The sequence below is a fragment of the Ptychodera flava genome, chromosome 11 (genome assembly GCF_041260155.1).
Source record: "Ptychodera flava strain L36383 chromosome 11, AS_Pfla_20210202, whole genome shotgun sequence".
Taxonomy (NCBI): domain Eukaryota; kingdom Metazoa; phylum Hemichordata; class Enteropneusta; family Ptychoderidae; genus Ptychodera; species Ptychodera flava.
In genome coordinates, this window is record NC_091938.1 from 14,244,960 (window position 1) to 14,261,098 (window position 16,139).

The 16,139-nt window shown below is 35.6% G+C and overlaps 1 protein-coding gene across 4 annotated transcripts in view; it reads right to left on the minus strand.

The window, feature by feature from the left end:
* LOC139143571 (solute carrier family 15 member 1-like) overlaps positions 1 to 16,016 on the minus strand; it is a 55,860-nt gene extending 39,844 nt beyond the window's left edge. For 2 of the 4 annotated variants that reach the window (XM_070714009.1, XM_070714010.1), the window contains exons 1-2: positions 9,533 to 9,558; positions 8,256 to 8,403 (exon numbers count right to left, since the gene is read on the minus strand). The gene's annotated coding sequence lies outside the window, so the exon portion shown is untranslated. Of the gene's footprint in view, positions 1 to 8,250; positions 8,404 to 9,532; positions 9,564 to 9,983; positions 10,049 to 15,994 lie in introns of those variants that run through there. The other 2 variants (XM_070714007.1, XM_070714011.1) reach the window with 2 other exon arrangements.
* Between the last annotated feature and the right edge of the window lie 123 nt (positions 16,017 to 16,139).

Consider the following 16,139-nt stretch of genomic DNA (forward strand, 5'->3'; position numbering starts at 1 on the left):
ACTTAGGGAAAAAAAAGTCATTGAAATGTGGCAAAACTGATGCAGCGATGCGATTTTTTTCAATTATTTTTATTTTGATGGAATTTGATACCTTTTTCCTTTTTTCCATTGGGGCAAATGAAAAACAGGAAAAAAAGAGTTGACGATCACACTTTGAAGTGATGCGGGTGGTGACCAGAAACAAATCAATTTTTTTGGCCTTTGGGAAGTGTGGTAGAGCAAGTTACAAAATCAAACGTTAAACTCATTATTGGTATGAGACCTTCTATATAGACTGGCTGTATTATGTATGTGTGAAGGATGGAAATCTCCGCCCATGGTTTATTTCATAGTCCCGATACACATTCTCCAAGTACTGGTTTGAGTTCTTCACCTGTAACAATCAAAATGAGGTCAACACTCTGCTAAATGTTGATCACAACATAGCCAGTAGAAGCCAGACTACTGTCTATGATCACAATAACATAATATGCATATCCTTCTCACTGGACAAGGTTATATCACAGAGTTTAATTATTGACTTTTAAACTGAATCACTGGTGTTTATTTAACCTCTTAAAAACTGTTAAATCAACAAAATATCCGAATGTTACTCAAAAGGACATCATCTTTGAGACATCTTCAAGTGTCATCACTATCTCGTGATCTACCGATACCCGATACTTTTTAATTATGCCTTGTGTAAGAGACTGTCTAAAACGTTGGGCATTTCTCACGGTTCTGAGTTTAGTTTATCTTTGGAGAAAGTCTGCCTGCCACTTAACAAACACATCAATTTTTCTTCAAGACAGCCTTCAGTAGATTGGAAATCAACTGTAAATGGAGATAAAGACCAGATGAAATCTTGGCAGTTTTCCCATTGATCCTCAGTACATACAATGTGTGGCTGTACAGTAAACATAGGGGTGCACCCCCTGTAATCACCCTGATAATTCAACTTCTGCAGTCATTCAACTATCCATTATTTCTATTGTGAAATTATTTCTTTATCGAATCTGATAATGCATTTTTTCTTGTATCATTTTGTCTTATTCCATGATTTGTTGTGACCACAGCTGGTTTTTTCTTGTCACTTTCATATGTCAACGAGAACAATGCTGCCATGCCCCACATTTTTCTAAAAACTTATTTCACAATACCTAGGCATCATGTGATCTATCGCCTTTCCAGAGTCATTATATCCCAAATCATAGTGATATACATACATACAGCTCAATAAACGGCAGCGTTTCACATGCTTTTCCATGTGCCATTTGTAAATACAATTTCTTTTAAAGGGACAAAGTCGGCCATTTTTCATGAATTTTGTTTGATATGAGATACTACTTATATTATTTGACATGTTGAAAGATACTGAATGAATGGGTGACCATGCATATATTCGACCCCGGTTTTAGACAAATTTAATGAAACCATAGCAAAAATGAATTAATGGTCATGACCATTAATTCATTTTCGCCATGGTTTCATATATTGTGCCTAAAACTGGGGTTTAATTGAAATAAGTTCCGATTTTCAGTGACCCTTTTAAACCTTAATTTCAGCGTTTTAATTTGTAATTTTACCCCTGTTTTCTGTCCTGAAAACTTTGCCTAATAAATCAAATCATATCAAAATTCAAAAACACTATGCAATGTGTGCTATGAACCCTGTCACGGTTGACAAATGCACTCTTAGCCTTGACTGACATTCAGCAGTCAACAATAACATTGAACAAAAAAAAAAAAATAAACAGGCATCAAAATAGGCATTGCAAGATGATTTTGGAAGTTGAACAAGGAACCATATTTTATGAACAAAACTGTGGTCAGAAATTATATCAACAGTTACAGAGAATATAGCTCTAAGATTTTGCTAACGTAACTCACTGCCATCAACAAAATTGGGAAATACTGGTTGATATCCATGAAATATTTCATTTTCACTAATGTTTTGAAAAGCCAGTGATTATCAATATAACATTTTGCATAAATGAAGCATATCTGTCTGTATAGTTTGGGGTAAAATTCAACACTAAGGTAGAATGCGCCACGGGGACAGATATTTGGACTCTTAAATTTCTACAATTTTTTTCTGATCTACCACTTGTGGGGGCTTATTTTAAAGCTCTTGGAGAAAGAAAAACTTTTACTCTCTTAGTTTTTCAAAAAGCTAAAATCTAATTTTCCCCATTTACACAGGGACGGCGGCCATTTTGAATTTTAATTCTTTCATAATCCACATTGAACTTATATAAGTACGTAATTTTTTGAAACATAAAATTTTGATCGTTATGAGAGATACAATGTTCTGTTCACACACAACTCTCATTTTTGTTAAAAATTATAGTGAGTTCCTATCAATTTTCTTACATTCCTTTTCGCCACTTGTGTCTTATCATAACTTTCTCATCTTGTCTAAATCAAACACCGCTAAGGAAGTAGGGTCTTTGGACAAAAGAAATGCAAACATCCTGATATCGATAAGAATAGCAGATATGTAATATGAAATGATAATAGCAATACATCACAAGTGTCCCCACTGTCACTACGACGCAGTGGCTTTGTTTTGGTCCCCTTAAGCTACTGAAAAATATCAAAATTCATGTCCACCTGCTGTTCACACAGCAACACTCGACTGTATATTTTGAAGTTGAAATGAATACAGAACATACAGAAAAAGCATTTTGCTTTTATCGCAGCACTACTAAGTTTTGTGGAGGGACCGTGGTTTAATCAATATAAATATCACTATGAAACCCTATGGGAAATCATAAGAAACCATTCTTATCGAAGCTGTTATTTCTTTTCACCGGTAACTGCCAATGTTGAATGGGTGGACACGTCAAGCCCACTGTAACTGAGTTTTTACCATATTTTCATTTGACCAATATTTCTGTCATAAGATACTGTCTCCGATTCTGTCCATTTCACATCACATATTAACTAGGACACTTGCCCAAATTTTTCTTTGACATGGCTTTTTCATAAATCTGTAGCAAAGATGTTTATTTCTTGATGATTGAATCATCGCTCACGTCAGTTAGATGATGAAAATATCAACAAAACCTGGGTGTCTTGAGAAATGAGTCAGGTGTGCATGCAGACACCACGCATCGATGTTTGTGTTAGTACTTTTTAGATTACCTATATGATAATTGAGTGAAAGACGTGACGGATTACTGACATGACTAGGTAGGATATCATGTGACAAGGCGACCTTTGACACGGATGATGAAGATCACTCCTACAAGGCATGGTTTCATGTCTGATGGCTGCATGATACGTGCCAGCTTCTGTCATGATTGATGAATACGAAACGTTATGATATATCACTCCATGACGAGGCAAGCTCCAAGTTGCCAACATCTGCATTGCATATTCACTGCATATCATCTGAACACATACCGAACCTCTGTCACTTGGAAGAGTCTAACAGCTGGCAGATTCCACCACATCAACTACAATGGTGTAAAGAAGTTTATTTTTTCAATAAAAAAGTGCAAGTCAAAACACAAGTTTAACCGATAAACTTTTGTACCACAGTCAAGCACATCGATTTTAAACAATAGGCACGAAAAGCTTTTATTCTTTTAAGGTCACTGTAGAGTTCAGTTTCTGTTCCTTTGACAACCAGAAATGCTTTCATATTTTTTGCCATGCCAGAGAAGTTCTCTCAGATATACAGATGTATGTAGACACAAATGGTAGACAGTATAACAAAATGATATATGCGAAAGGATTTATTGTTATTGTTGTTACCAGAAGTAGTAATTAATATAAGTATTATTTTATCACTATTATTATTATTATCTCTACTGATCAGCTTTGGATTAACCAAGCTTTATTTCATTAGTGGTCCACTAAATATACTTTAATACCACTGACCTTCTTATCAAATAACTTAAGTACTGATAGCCTACACAGAAAGAAAGGCCATGCAATTACACCCAAGACAGATATGATATCAACAAGCACTTCATGTGAAGGGGTGTGAAAAATCAATACTACACTATTTACATAGGAGTATAAAATTAATGCTGTTTACGGTGTGAGAAGATATCAGAAGGTGACACAATAGTCATATTTTTTTTGAGGAATTGACGTCAATTGTCCAATTATAGCTTAGTGTACTGTCATCACGTGAATGGTGTTTTCTATCATGTCCAGTAAATGGCAAAGGGTAATCCAGTGAAATGAGGAAATAAGATTAGATCCTGATAGATCTCCTTTGCTGATGTCTATTAAAACTTTCATTATTCTTTACTTTAGCTCCTAAATGGGATATTTGATGCAACCTATTAGCACGGGACAAAATTAAACACTTTAAGGTAGCATGCGCTTCAAAAGTAAAAGACCTAAACTTTTGCAAAAAAATTTCCTCAAGGAATCTTTCAACCATTCTCTTTCAAAATCAAGAATAAAAATCAGAGGTCACTGTGCAAATTATGGTACTAGAGAAACAAACTACCCAAGCTTTACTGATATTTGAAATTCAAAATGGCCGCCATCCCTGTGTTAACTCTATCGAGAAAAATTAAATTTTCGATTTTTGAAAAAACTACAACGGTGAAATGTTTTCTTACACAAAGAGCTTTAAAATGAACCCCTAACAAGAGGTAGATCAGAACAGAATTGTAAAAGTTTGAGAGTCTGAATATCTGTCCCTGAGGCGCATTTTGCCTTTAAAATACCCCAACATTTCATCTATTTTGTATTAACGATTGAAATTTTTTTAAGATTACGGTACGGACTGTCAATTGATCTTCAAAGGCTACTCTCCACACTTTGCGAGCACTTCACAATTAGATTGTTATATCAGTCTGAGGTCGAACTCATTCAAACACATGTATTCTGACAGTATGTTGTGGGTTGATATGAAAACACAAATTAAACGAACATTATCAGTTGTGTGGAGTCTAACGGTCAGGTCTGATGCGTAACTTTAGAAACTCATATTTAGTATTCCCACAATATCTTTCAGGTTGAAATAACTACACAAAACAAAACAAAACAAAGGCATTAACAGTCTTACAAAGCTAGGTGTGGCAAAGATATACTGAGTCAATCTGATATCAGAGACTGATAACAAGATACAGAAGAATCTCCACCCATGCAGACATAATTTTATCCTACCAAAAGGAAACTATCATAAACAGACTGCTGACATATTTGAACAAATTCCTTCCAAGCTACGATAAAGCATCAACCAGTTTGATATACCAATTCACATTAAATTGGTCAGGTGACCTGTTGCAGTGACTGACGCAAACAGCAGAGAGCCCTCTATGGCAGCATTGTGCACCGATGAATTCAATGTTTGCTATAAATGCAAATAAAAACACACAAAAAATCAAATCCTGCAGTGCATACCTTGATGAAGAATTTTGGGAGTTGAAAATGGCAAACACAATATCCTTGGACAGAAATTAAATAGGCAAGCTTCTTGAATTTGAATACTTGCCCTTGAACTTGCAACTACACTAGAAGTTTTCTGAACTAGTTTACAAGACCCTAACCAAGTTTTGACATCTTGTTTCAAGGTTTTCTCTGACCAAAGATAGTATATAATCTTTCCCAAAGTTTAACAGCTATGCTGTGTGCAGCTTGCAGGTACCAGTAGCGAGGGATGTGCACACAACCTGGTGAAACATAATCAAGATCTAGGAAGATTGAGGCTATATCTTATCTATGAGGCAAAACAATAGAGTTGAACAATAAAGAGATCACAACTTTGGCTTATGGAGTGATTGACTGGAATCACCAAACAGAGACAGAAAAAAAACGGGTCAAGCCTACATCCTTGATACTGAGAATGCAGTTGTGTTGATACATAGGTGTGGCCATAAAGTCAGCAAATTCAGCGATTTCAAATCCTCATGCTGTTACATGTCACTACATTACTGTAAGGCTAATGCACCAATCTGAAAACGTAGTATCTTGATAATGATAAAGTCAGCCAAATGTTAAATACCAAAACTGATTGCGCTGCAATTACAAGTAAAAATCAAAGACACATCTAAAGCATGGAAGAATAATTTCAAAAAATACTTGCGGCAAAAATATTAAAATTTCTTCCCTTTTAATAATGCATCTTGATCACTAAAGGTGGCATGTACATGTACATTAAAGAGTAAACATGGGCATTAAAAAATTGTTGTCGCACTTCAAACCCATGAGTTACAATCTTTGCTGGGGGCGCTTGAAAGGATGAATGTGGCTGTCGAGATACTTGTCCACTCAGAATCCATGAGTATAATAAGAGTTGGAAATCATATGTTTCTATTTTATGAAAGTATAACTGTACACAGTTAACCCCTGTTAATACTGTTATCTGTCTGCCAAAGTCTTAACAGAATATGTGCATTAAAATGGGCGGGGACTGGTAGCTTTAATCATCTCTTGTCAATAGTGAACTACTGGTGTTTCATTTAGAGATAGGGTCGGAGTGGGCATATGATTAGCATAAGATTGGTGAGCAATACAACTTGGCACTGGAAACACTTCTGAAGTCACCATTTACATAACTTCTGAATACTTGAGTACAGTGAAAGCCGGCAAAGAAATTCAAAAGATGAACTTATTGATTGGAAGTGGGTCACCAGGGTTAACAAATATGAAGAACTGACAAGTTCATGACTTGACAGTGGATGAAGATGAGTGAAAGAGCATAGCTGTTATAATACTTACAGCAACAGTAATAATAACAACAACAACAACAAAATAATCATGATAACAATGGCAAATCTTCTAAGTGTAGCTGAAAATTTGTGGAAAATATCAAGAGTAAAAGATGTGGTCACAATTACCAACTATAATCAGTCTGTGCCATTCCAAAAGAGACTATATGCACCATATCAGCGGTCAAAGTTGCTAAATTTTTAGGTTTTTTTTATTTTTTAAAGGATTCTTTTGCTTCAATAGTACAAATGGTAATTCATAGTGAAGGATCTGTCAGTAAGCCATCAAGAACATGATATTCCACTATTTGATAGAGGGGAGCCCTCACCTTGAACATTGAAGTGTTAGGTAAAAATGATCTGGTGACACAATCTCTAGGGTCCTGAGAGTTCATGCAAATTAGCTTTCCATGGATGATGAATGACAACAAGGGTATGCACACTGACACATCTGATAATAAGTACCAGCTTTAACCCTTTCACCCCAGTTCCCTATATACAGGTCCAACTTTACCATAGAAAACAATGGATTTGGGACAAACCATGGTGGTGAAAGGGTTGAAGGCAGAATGTAGGGAGGAAATTTTGTCATACATTCAAATTGCCTCCCCTCTCCGGGGCTGCAGAAATTAAGTCCACATCATAATTGCATACCGGTAAAAGACCAACCAATCTCTACATCGGATTTTAATCAGATCCGGTTTGAACATGTACCAGAGTTTTCAAAATTATCATGTTGTGTGGTAAATTAATTCAAGTGTTAATCGTTACTGCACTAATACTTTGATATATGGCTCACGAATACCTGACTTAGGCATGAACAAAAACACTTTAACCACATTAGCATAAATTGAATTATTTGAAAAGTAAATAACGGGGCAAAAAAGGAACTGGGTACTCTCATTTTTTCAGCTGTGCTTTTAGACCAATGCTGTTCATGTAGCGGAATACAACAAGAATTGTCAAATTAGCAGACTGGTAGTGATTGCAACCTATGGTAAAAACAAGAGTCTTTACAGGTTATGGAGTGCTGCTTGTCACTGACAACTGTACACATCTTAGATAAATGATGGGGAGCCCTCTAGTGACAATACTGTATAGAAACCGCTACAAAGAAGGACAATTCACTCAGAGAAAATAATGGGAAAATTTTACTTTAATTGTTGGAGTGAATACATGTACTATGAATGTCTGAATGTCTTGGCGGGAGGGGAAAGCGATATTCTTTTGGTATATCAGACCAAAAACCAATATGTAACAGATTAAAGTTGAAAAAGGGAGAACAAATGCATAAATTTGAAATATCTCTGTTGTCCATATTATTTCCTGGAAATATCCTTAGTATTTCCATACAAACACTCTGATTTTGCATACGCAGCATGAAATGGATAACAAAATGCTTTTGGAGTGCGTACAGAAGTGGATAACCTCCAGACACTATGAGATCAAGGCAAATACTAAGTCTGCACTCTTTGACTCATTCTCAACTCCTTGATGAAACATCAGACACAGCAAAGATATCATCATCATTCTTCCAATACACACACAGATACATCTCTATGCAATTCTTGTACCAAATTCACATATCTTACCTCACCTGGTCTTTTACGATGTTCACAAAATGCTGTTGTTGATGGGACCAACAATGTTCAGTGGTTGGCTGAGTTGGGTAAACAGATGACAGTCATCAATGCTGGTTTGAAACCTGTTCAGAAGCTCATAGTGCTGGACAAAGGTGCATTTGCCTTTGGGAAAGAGTAACAGGAATACTTGTATGGAAGACGGTAAAAAATTCTGTTTAGAGGACAGTTTTTGTTGATGACGGTGACTAGTTATACTTTTTATTGCATGCCTCGATCTGGATGCCCATTCAATGGCCTGAATGGTTCTACTTTGGAACAAAAAGGACACAATACTCAACAGACTTTAAGAGATCATGTTATGGAAGTACAAACAAACCCATGTGTACAGATGCCTATAGAAAGACATTTATTTCTGTTCACCTTTGTGCATATGGTTTTGTTTGTACCATGGTCCAAAATCTAGGGACTTTGTAAGTGTGAAAATGCATGTACATGTATATCAATCATGTAAACAATTTCACTTTTTTGACAGCACCTCTCTCAAATCTCAATTTATCACATTTATTCTGTTCATCAATTGCGTTAATAAATGAAAAAAAACCCAAGACAACAGTTTTATTGTATCTTACGATATTCGACTATGGTAAAGGTCACCCACTTCAGTGAACAAATTACATCTTGTTTTTCGCAAGGATATCTGAAGAAAAATTCATTTCACCCTTTCACCCACATTTCCCAGTCCATGGTCCACCTACATAATTGCAAACAATGGGTATGTACCAAAGTTTGGTGATAAAAGGGTTGTATTTCCTCAAAACTGAATTCAGAATATGACTGTTTTTATTAGCTCTGCTTATCTACCAAGCAACATTGGTTTATGTTACTGTGCAAAATCCACATGCTGTTTGCCAACAAAACTATTTACTAGGTCAATATTAACCACGTAGGCTCCTACACTATGTCACCGATAATAATAAAATACAAAAGTATCTAACCTAACTGCCACTAGAGGGCTTTCATATGACACTCGAGATCATGTGCTCCACTGGGGTAGCAGTTAAGGGTACCTCATCCTGTAAATGGGTTAGCGCCTGTTGGATGATGGCCTAAATCTAAAAAAAAGGTATATAATACTACATATTTTCATTGAGATATCAGAAATATATCCTTTTCTAAAAGAAAATGTTGATTAAAATATTAAAATGGAACTTATCTCAATGCAGGAATCTAAAACTGCTCAATGAAGGATAGTAGGGTTGAGCCGATCGATGTACTCTGTATTAAATCTTACCTTTCAAGACTATGCATGCTGCTACCTCTGTCTGAAACGGAAAAAGGAATTTGAAAATAGTTATTATTATAATAATCAGATAATAACTGGACATTTAACATTCATTCTCTCACAGGAACAAGCCTCAAACAAAAATTTCTTTACTACAGTGCCTCATAAATCTTTCTCTTCTGTTTTTTATTGTTTTATGATAAGCATTTTTATTTTTAACGAGTTTGATATAAATGGTAACCTATTGATTGGGAACACTGACACAGAAACTGTGATACTTTTGGGGCAAAAAAAGTTACCTGACCTTTGACCTAAAACCGATTTAGCCAGAAAACTATTAAACATGGATGCTAATATAGCTGGTAATTATTCGGTGGTAAAGATCAAATTTCAACTTACATTATCACACAAAATGCTGTTGTCTTATAACCATGTTAGAACAAAAAAAAACCAGATATACCTGTGCATAAAGATGACGACCATGAATTTTAATACTGAATTTTTTGACAACTCCAGACGATATATCTGGAAGAGATTTTAAAAAACATCTTCAATGTATTTCTTGATTTCTGAAAGTTATACAGTGAAAGACATTTGGTTTGCTATTTTTCTGCTGATAACCAAATGGACCCTTAGTGAGTAATCTCACTGTTTGGGTCATTTTTTTCAGAACATAATGATCTGTTGTCTTCTGTATTTCATCAGATATTCATCTTCCACTGTTATTGTAATGATGAGAATCAACTGAAGAAATTAGCGTAAACACAAGTCATATAAAATTTTGTGTACCAAGTGTGTTCAAAGATAAACAATATAATCTGAGATCAGCTTTAATATGTATGCAGATTTTCTTGTCTGCAACCTCAATATCATTCTAACAGATTTCATTCTATAATAGAAAGGTTGATATTAATATGAATGAAATTTGAAAGCAAATACATCATCCTAGATTGACTTTTTTTTTACTTCCAAATGCAGAGCATATTTTTAATGACGTGTATAAAATGAAAGTGCATTGTGTATTATACTACTATTTGTATTGTGTGTACAGGAGAGTCACCATTTTTATTGCCCAGTTTTATGATGAGTAAAGTGGTAATGAATCAAATTGAACTGAGTTGAATTGAATCAACTTAAACTGAAAATCTCAAAAAGCTGGAACAGGTTGTTACTTCTAGTAGAATGTGCCTCGCTCAGGGAAATATTTGGACTTTCAAATTTTAACAATTCTTCTCTTGTCTACCAATTATTGGGGCTCATTTTAAAGCTCTTGGAATAAGTGAAGTTTTCACAATCTTAGTTTTGTGAAAATCAAAAAATTTCATCTCCATAGATTTAACACAGGGATGGCAGCAGTAAATTTCATGTATCGGTAAATGTTAAGTAATTTTTTTCTCTCGTACAAAAATCAGCACAGTCACGCCTGATTTTTATTCATGCTTTGTTCAGAGAATGGTCAAAACTTTTTTATTATCGAAAGTTTGAGTGCAAGTCTTTCAATTTAAAGATGCGTATTTAGTTCATAAACAGAGTGCGTAAATGTGTAAAACGGACTGTTATTGTTCACAATTGAATTCTCGTAGTGCACACTAGAATTCACTTGTCAGCAATAATGATGCATGTAGTCCACACATGTACAGGCTCAGTGAGTTGAAAAGCTGAATACTGTGTATCCCTACATGCTTTGGGGCCGGCTTACAAAAGGAAACTGTAGTTGACATTAAAAACAATAGTGAAGAAAATCTAAAGTTAAAGATACAGGCCCTTTAATTAATAAAAATACAGAAATAGCATAGATATTGAGGTAAAAAGGCTGGCAGTTCTAAGAATTTATCATGTTCAAAATTTGTAATAATTAATACAATCATTTGAAAATGTTCTTTGAAAAAACATCTTGGGTTAATCTGACATGATTAAAATGTATACAACAGTACACATATACTGAACTAAAGTGTATAACTTAATAATAATATCATATTATTTATATAAGTAAAGCATACTTTTACATGAGGAATTCCCATCTTTTGGCTGTATTCTTCCTCACTTCCAAAGAAAACATAGCCAAGGGAGTGGGTAGGGCTGTGTATTCATACATATCAAAAAACTTCAATGGCTTTCCAATTTTCCATTGGATTACCTTAATATGTAGTAGCTATTTTTTATTACAGTATTAAATTTTGTATTTTATCTTTAGTAAAGGAAGAGAAAGCAGGGAACAAAAAACCCACAAGGTGTCTTTGAGGGAACTTGAATATTCCAAAGAACAAGGACCTCAAATCTTTTACGCCCTGCAAATCATACAGTATCATATACTGCATGGGACAGATAACAGTTCTTTCGTTCACCGGCTTTCTCAGGTTATCCGATGAAAAGGCTTGTATTTCAATGACTGACTATCATCATTACACAGTAACTGAGCATCGCTTCCTTTCCATATAGATCAGTACACAGTCCCTTCATGGAAGGACTGTGGTCACTATATCTGCATTGACATCAGTTTTTGTGCACAAACCCTGACTATCAGTGTGAGGGCATATTAAACAACACCAAAAATTGACCTTAATGGGGGGGGGGGGGGGGGTTGAAAGGCAGACAATGGGCTGTGAAAACCATACATTCAGACTAAATAAATTTTGCTTGAAGTAGTAATATAATTCATTCTTTTTGAAAATGATAAAAAAAAGACAATACAATTACAAAAAGTAATCCAGCTATACATGAAAGTTGAAAGCTTGGTGCGGAATTTTTCACAAGCGACAAGAATGTACACAGCAAGATTTCAGAACAAATAGTTCAGTCTAATCTTCACAATGACAGACATTGTTCAACATTTTATCCAAAAATGTCCACCCTTTGCTATACTGATGTTCTCTATGGTGACCTGAACAGTGAAACTTGTCGTTTATCAAAATAGTGTCATTCTAACTCACACAAACCAAACATTTTGAAACATTACTTCATGCTCTTCAGCGCCCCTCAACAACTTCAAAAATTTCAAAAGCTACCTCAATATCCTTGACATTCCTGATTTAGATAAAAACCCTACAACCTTCACTACGTGCCTCGGCTCATGACAAGATCCCAGACTAAAATGGGACAACCATGTAGCATATCTTGAGGTAGAATGCGCCTCCAGGAAAAATATTCGGAATTTCAAAGTTTGACAGTATTCTTTTGGCCTATCACTTGTAAGGTATATTAAGTTTCTAATGACTTAGTTTTGTGAAAATATGGAAATTCATTTTTGCCATAGAGATAATATAGGGATGGCGGCCATTTTGACTTTCACATATTGGTAAATATTGGGTAATTTGTTTCTCTAGAACAAAGATTTGCACAGAGACTCCCAATTTTTTTTAATCTTGAGTTTGAAAGAGAATGGTTTGAAAGTTTGCTTGAGGAAAGTTTGAACAAAAGTTGAAGTCTGTCATGTTCGAAGCACAAACTATCTTAAACCATCATGTGGTTTTCGTTTGACACACATACATGTAGCCCAAGTCACTGCAAGACATTGCATTCCTGAAAAAAATATGACAGAAGGTAGTTTCTGCTAGCTTTCTCTTCAAACTTCTGCAACATTTTCTGAAATGGCAGCAGCACTTTAAAAAGTAGTTTACAAAATATTATCAACTTTGCAGTCTGTATTCAGCGTGGGCTATGGCAAGGCTGTTACTTAACTGGCTAACCATTAAAGAGACATAGACCAAGGTTTCTAAAATCTTGTCAAAAACTGCATTAATAACACAGTTCCAGCTTTACTAGTTATCCAGCATTGTCAGCTAAGATTCATCTGTTCTTCACTACAACATTCTGAAGTAAATACAACATCTTTCTATCCCTTCTTGTTTGTTCAGATATCACTCATCCATAACTGCATGCAAATATTTTTATATATGACCACATTTTGCTAGTTTTGTTTCCCCTATTTCCTTTAAGTTATTTTCACTGTTCTCTTCATGATTCTACTTTTGCAGACTTCCTGTATTTTCATTTTTGCCATGTTCTGAAATATATCAAACTTTACAGTAATATTGTATTCTCATTTTATTTACCGTATATTTGGAATTTTTGTCTTCTACTTCCAGTTCAAGTTTGTTGTGTGATCTGTTCATTCATTCAGTGCATGAAACCTCATTTATGGATGCATTTATAAATAACTTTTTCATGGCCCTCACTGGCTACACTGTGACACTAGTGTGACCAGGCAAAGCCAGCGAGCTGCACCTGCTCAGTTAGCTAGGATACACCAGCCATGGTGTGTAGCCAGGGCTGTGAGAGAGTCAAGGATGCATTCATCTAAAAAAAATCAAATGAAACAAAATCAGTGTTCTCCCCAGGATTTTCTGATAGAGTGTGGCTAATTTGCATAACAATAAATGTAATGGTTATGGTAATGAGTTTTTATTGTTTACCAAAAATTAAGAGTGCATGGCGCCCACCACTCGATAATTGCTCTTGGGAGAACACTGAAAATGAAAACAAAATTAAAATCATTTTATACATGAAACTAAAGATATAACTGTCTCCCACAGGATAAAAAGGATACTAGTTGTTGGCTACCCTCTATTTAACTTCATGGCAACATTTGCGAGACCTGTCCCAAGTTCAATTACAAGGTCTACACAATCCAGGAGAGAAAGGTTGAATGGAGTCATGCTGACTAAACCACAAGTCCTGACATTCATGCAGGAGATACACAAATTACACATTCTAAATTTTCTCTGTATCCTAAATGCATATATGTTTCTGCAGGTTTTCAGAGAGAACAAAAAACACTTTTTAAAACTTCTCCACAAGGTTATGGACAATGTTCCGATTGGAAAGCTTTCAATGTTGAAGGATATTGGTACCAAACTCTAGCTTGTAGCAAATTTGGGACTATTTTTGTTCGGTGGATCAATTATAGATTCTTGATCTACTTCTTGAAGTGGATTTAAGTACCTGATATTTGACATCTGTATATGAACTATTAACATTGTCATAATGAACAAAGTCAAAGTATTTGTCAACATATATCTGTTTTATATACAGCATATATTGGCAAGCCAAATATTCGTGACATCTGGTATATATTTTTGGTTTTTTTTATCTTCTGAAAGTTTGTTGATTACAACATAAATTTAAAATTGTTTTAGAGTGCACATCAATAAGATAAAAATGTGTTTGTATAGCCTTTGTAAACCCTTTCAGGCCTGACTTTTTGCTAACTAACCAGAACAACCCGTTTACAAGGGTTTAGGCCTGAGAGGGTTAATTTCAACTTTTGGTGTGTGTGTGTGTGTGTGTGTATGTGTGTGTAAAACACACACACACACACACACACACACACACACACACCATATATATATATATATATACATATTGTGAGATATAAAACTTACAATATACCCCCCCCCCCCCCCCCATTGGTCAATATTGTGCTAACTCCCCCAAGAAATGATAGGTGTCAGTTCAACCATAGACTCTAATAGTGTATGTTATACTGGTCTGCTGCTACCCATGATCTCTTTGGTACCAGATCTGTGATTCCATAACTTGTAAATTCGAAGATTGACCTGCAATTGGGACTTTTTCAGGTGCAGCCAACGGAGCTCTTCATCAAAAAAGCTATTCCAGGAGCAATTTTTGAGGGCTGGGGAAATTTTAATTTTGCTAGGGCTGGGGACATGTTTTAGGTGGTAGGGGAGCAAATTTTAGGTTTTTTTTTGTAGGGCAGGGCGGATATCGGTTGATTTCCTTGGGACAGGGCTTGGCGAAAAACTTTTTGAGGGGAATTGTTTCCAGGGCAGGGGAAATTGGCAAGTTTTTTTCGCTACAGGGCGAGGGAGCTTCAAAAATTTAACAGTGGGGAGGGGAAACAGGCAAAATAAGGGGAAGAAGAGGGAAGAGGGTAAAAATGAAGTTTGAGTGTGGGAGGGTAAGTTGAAAAATTTTCTGTAGGAGGGCAAATTATGAACAGCTAATTAATTACCCTCTAGACTTAAAATTAGTCAGTTCACATTACTTGTCATGCACAATATATCTTATCATAGTAAGGACCTTTTAAAAGTGCATTGTTCGTTGGCTGCACCTGTTATTTGAGGACTTTAGCAAAGTCAGTGAAGATAATGTCTACGGTGCCCGATCCCTTATAAAGTTGATAATGGAGCACCACTGTCAGGTCCTTTAACCTAATAGTTGCAGCAAGTTTATTATCGTCGTTGCAGCATGGAGATAGAAAGAACTACCTCCATGGTTGCAGCATGGATGTAAAAAATAGATCTATTTTTTACATCCATGGTTGCAGCAAGGTCGACCCAGGTCACAAGGTCTTGCCAACTATTTTTCCTCTGCTACCTCCATGCTGCAACATAGTTAGTCATTCCGGTCATTCGCAGTACAAAGAAAGAACTGCGTTTCGTCCACTTATTCATAATTGAAAGGTTTGACAAAATATGTTATGTTTTACCACACTTACAAAACATACCGTACCTTCCTTCCATCGGTATCATACTGTTTATTAGTGTCTGTCCTATCTTCTCGCAATTCACCGCCCACATTCAAGTGGAGCGAGATCTCAAGATGAGATATTGTTGGTAACCCTTGACCTAGATGGCACGAGAAGACTTTAAAACAA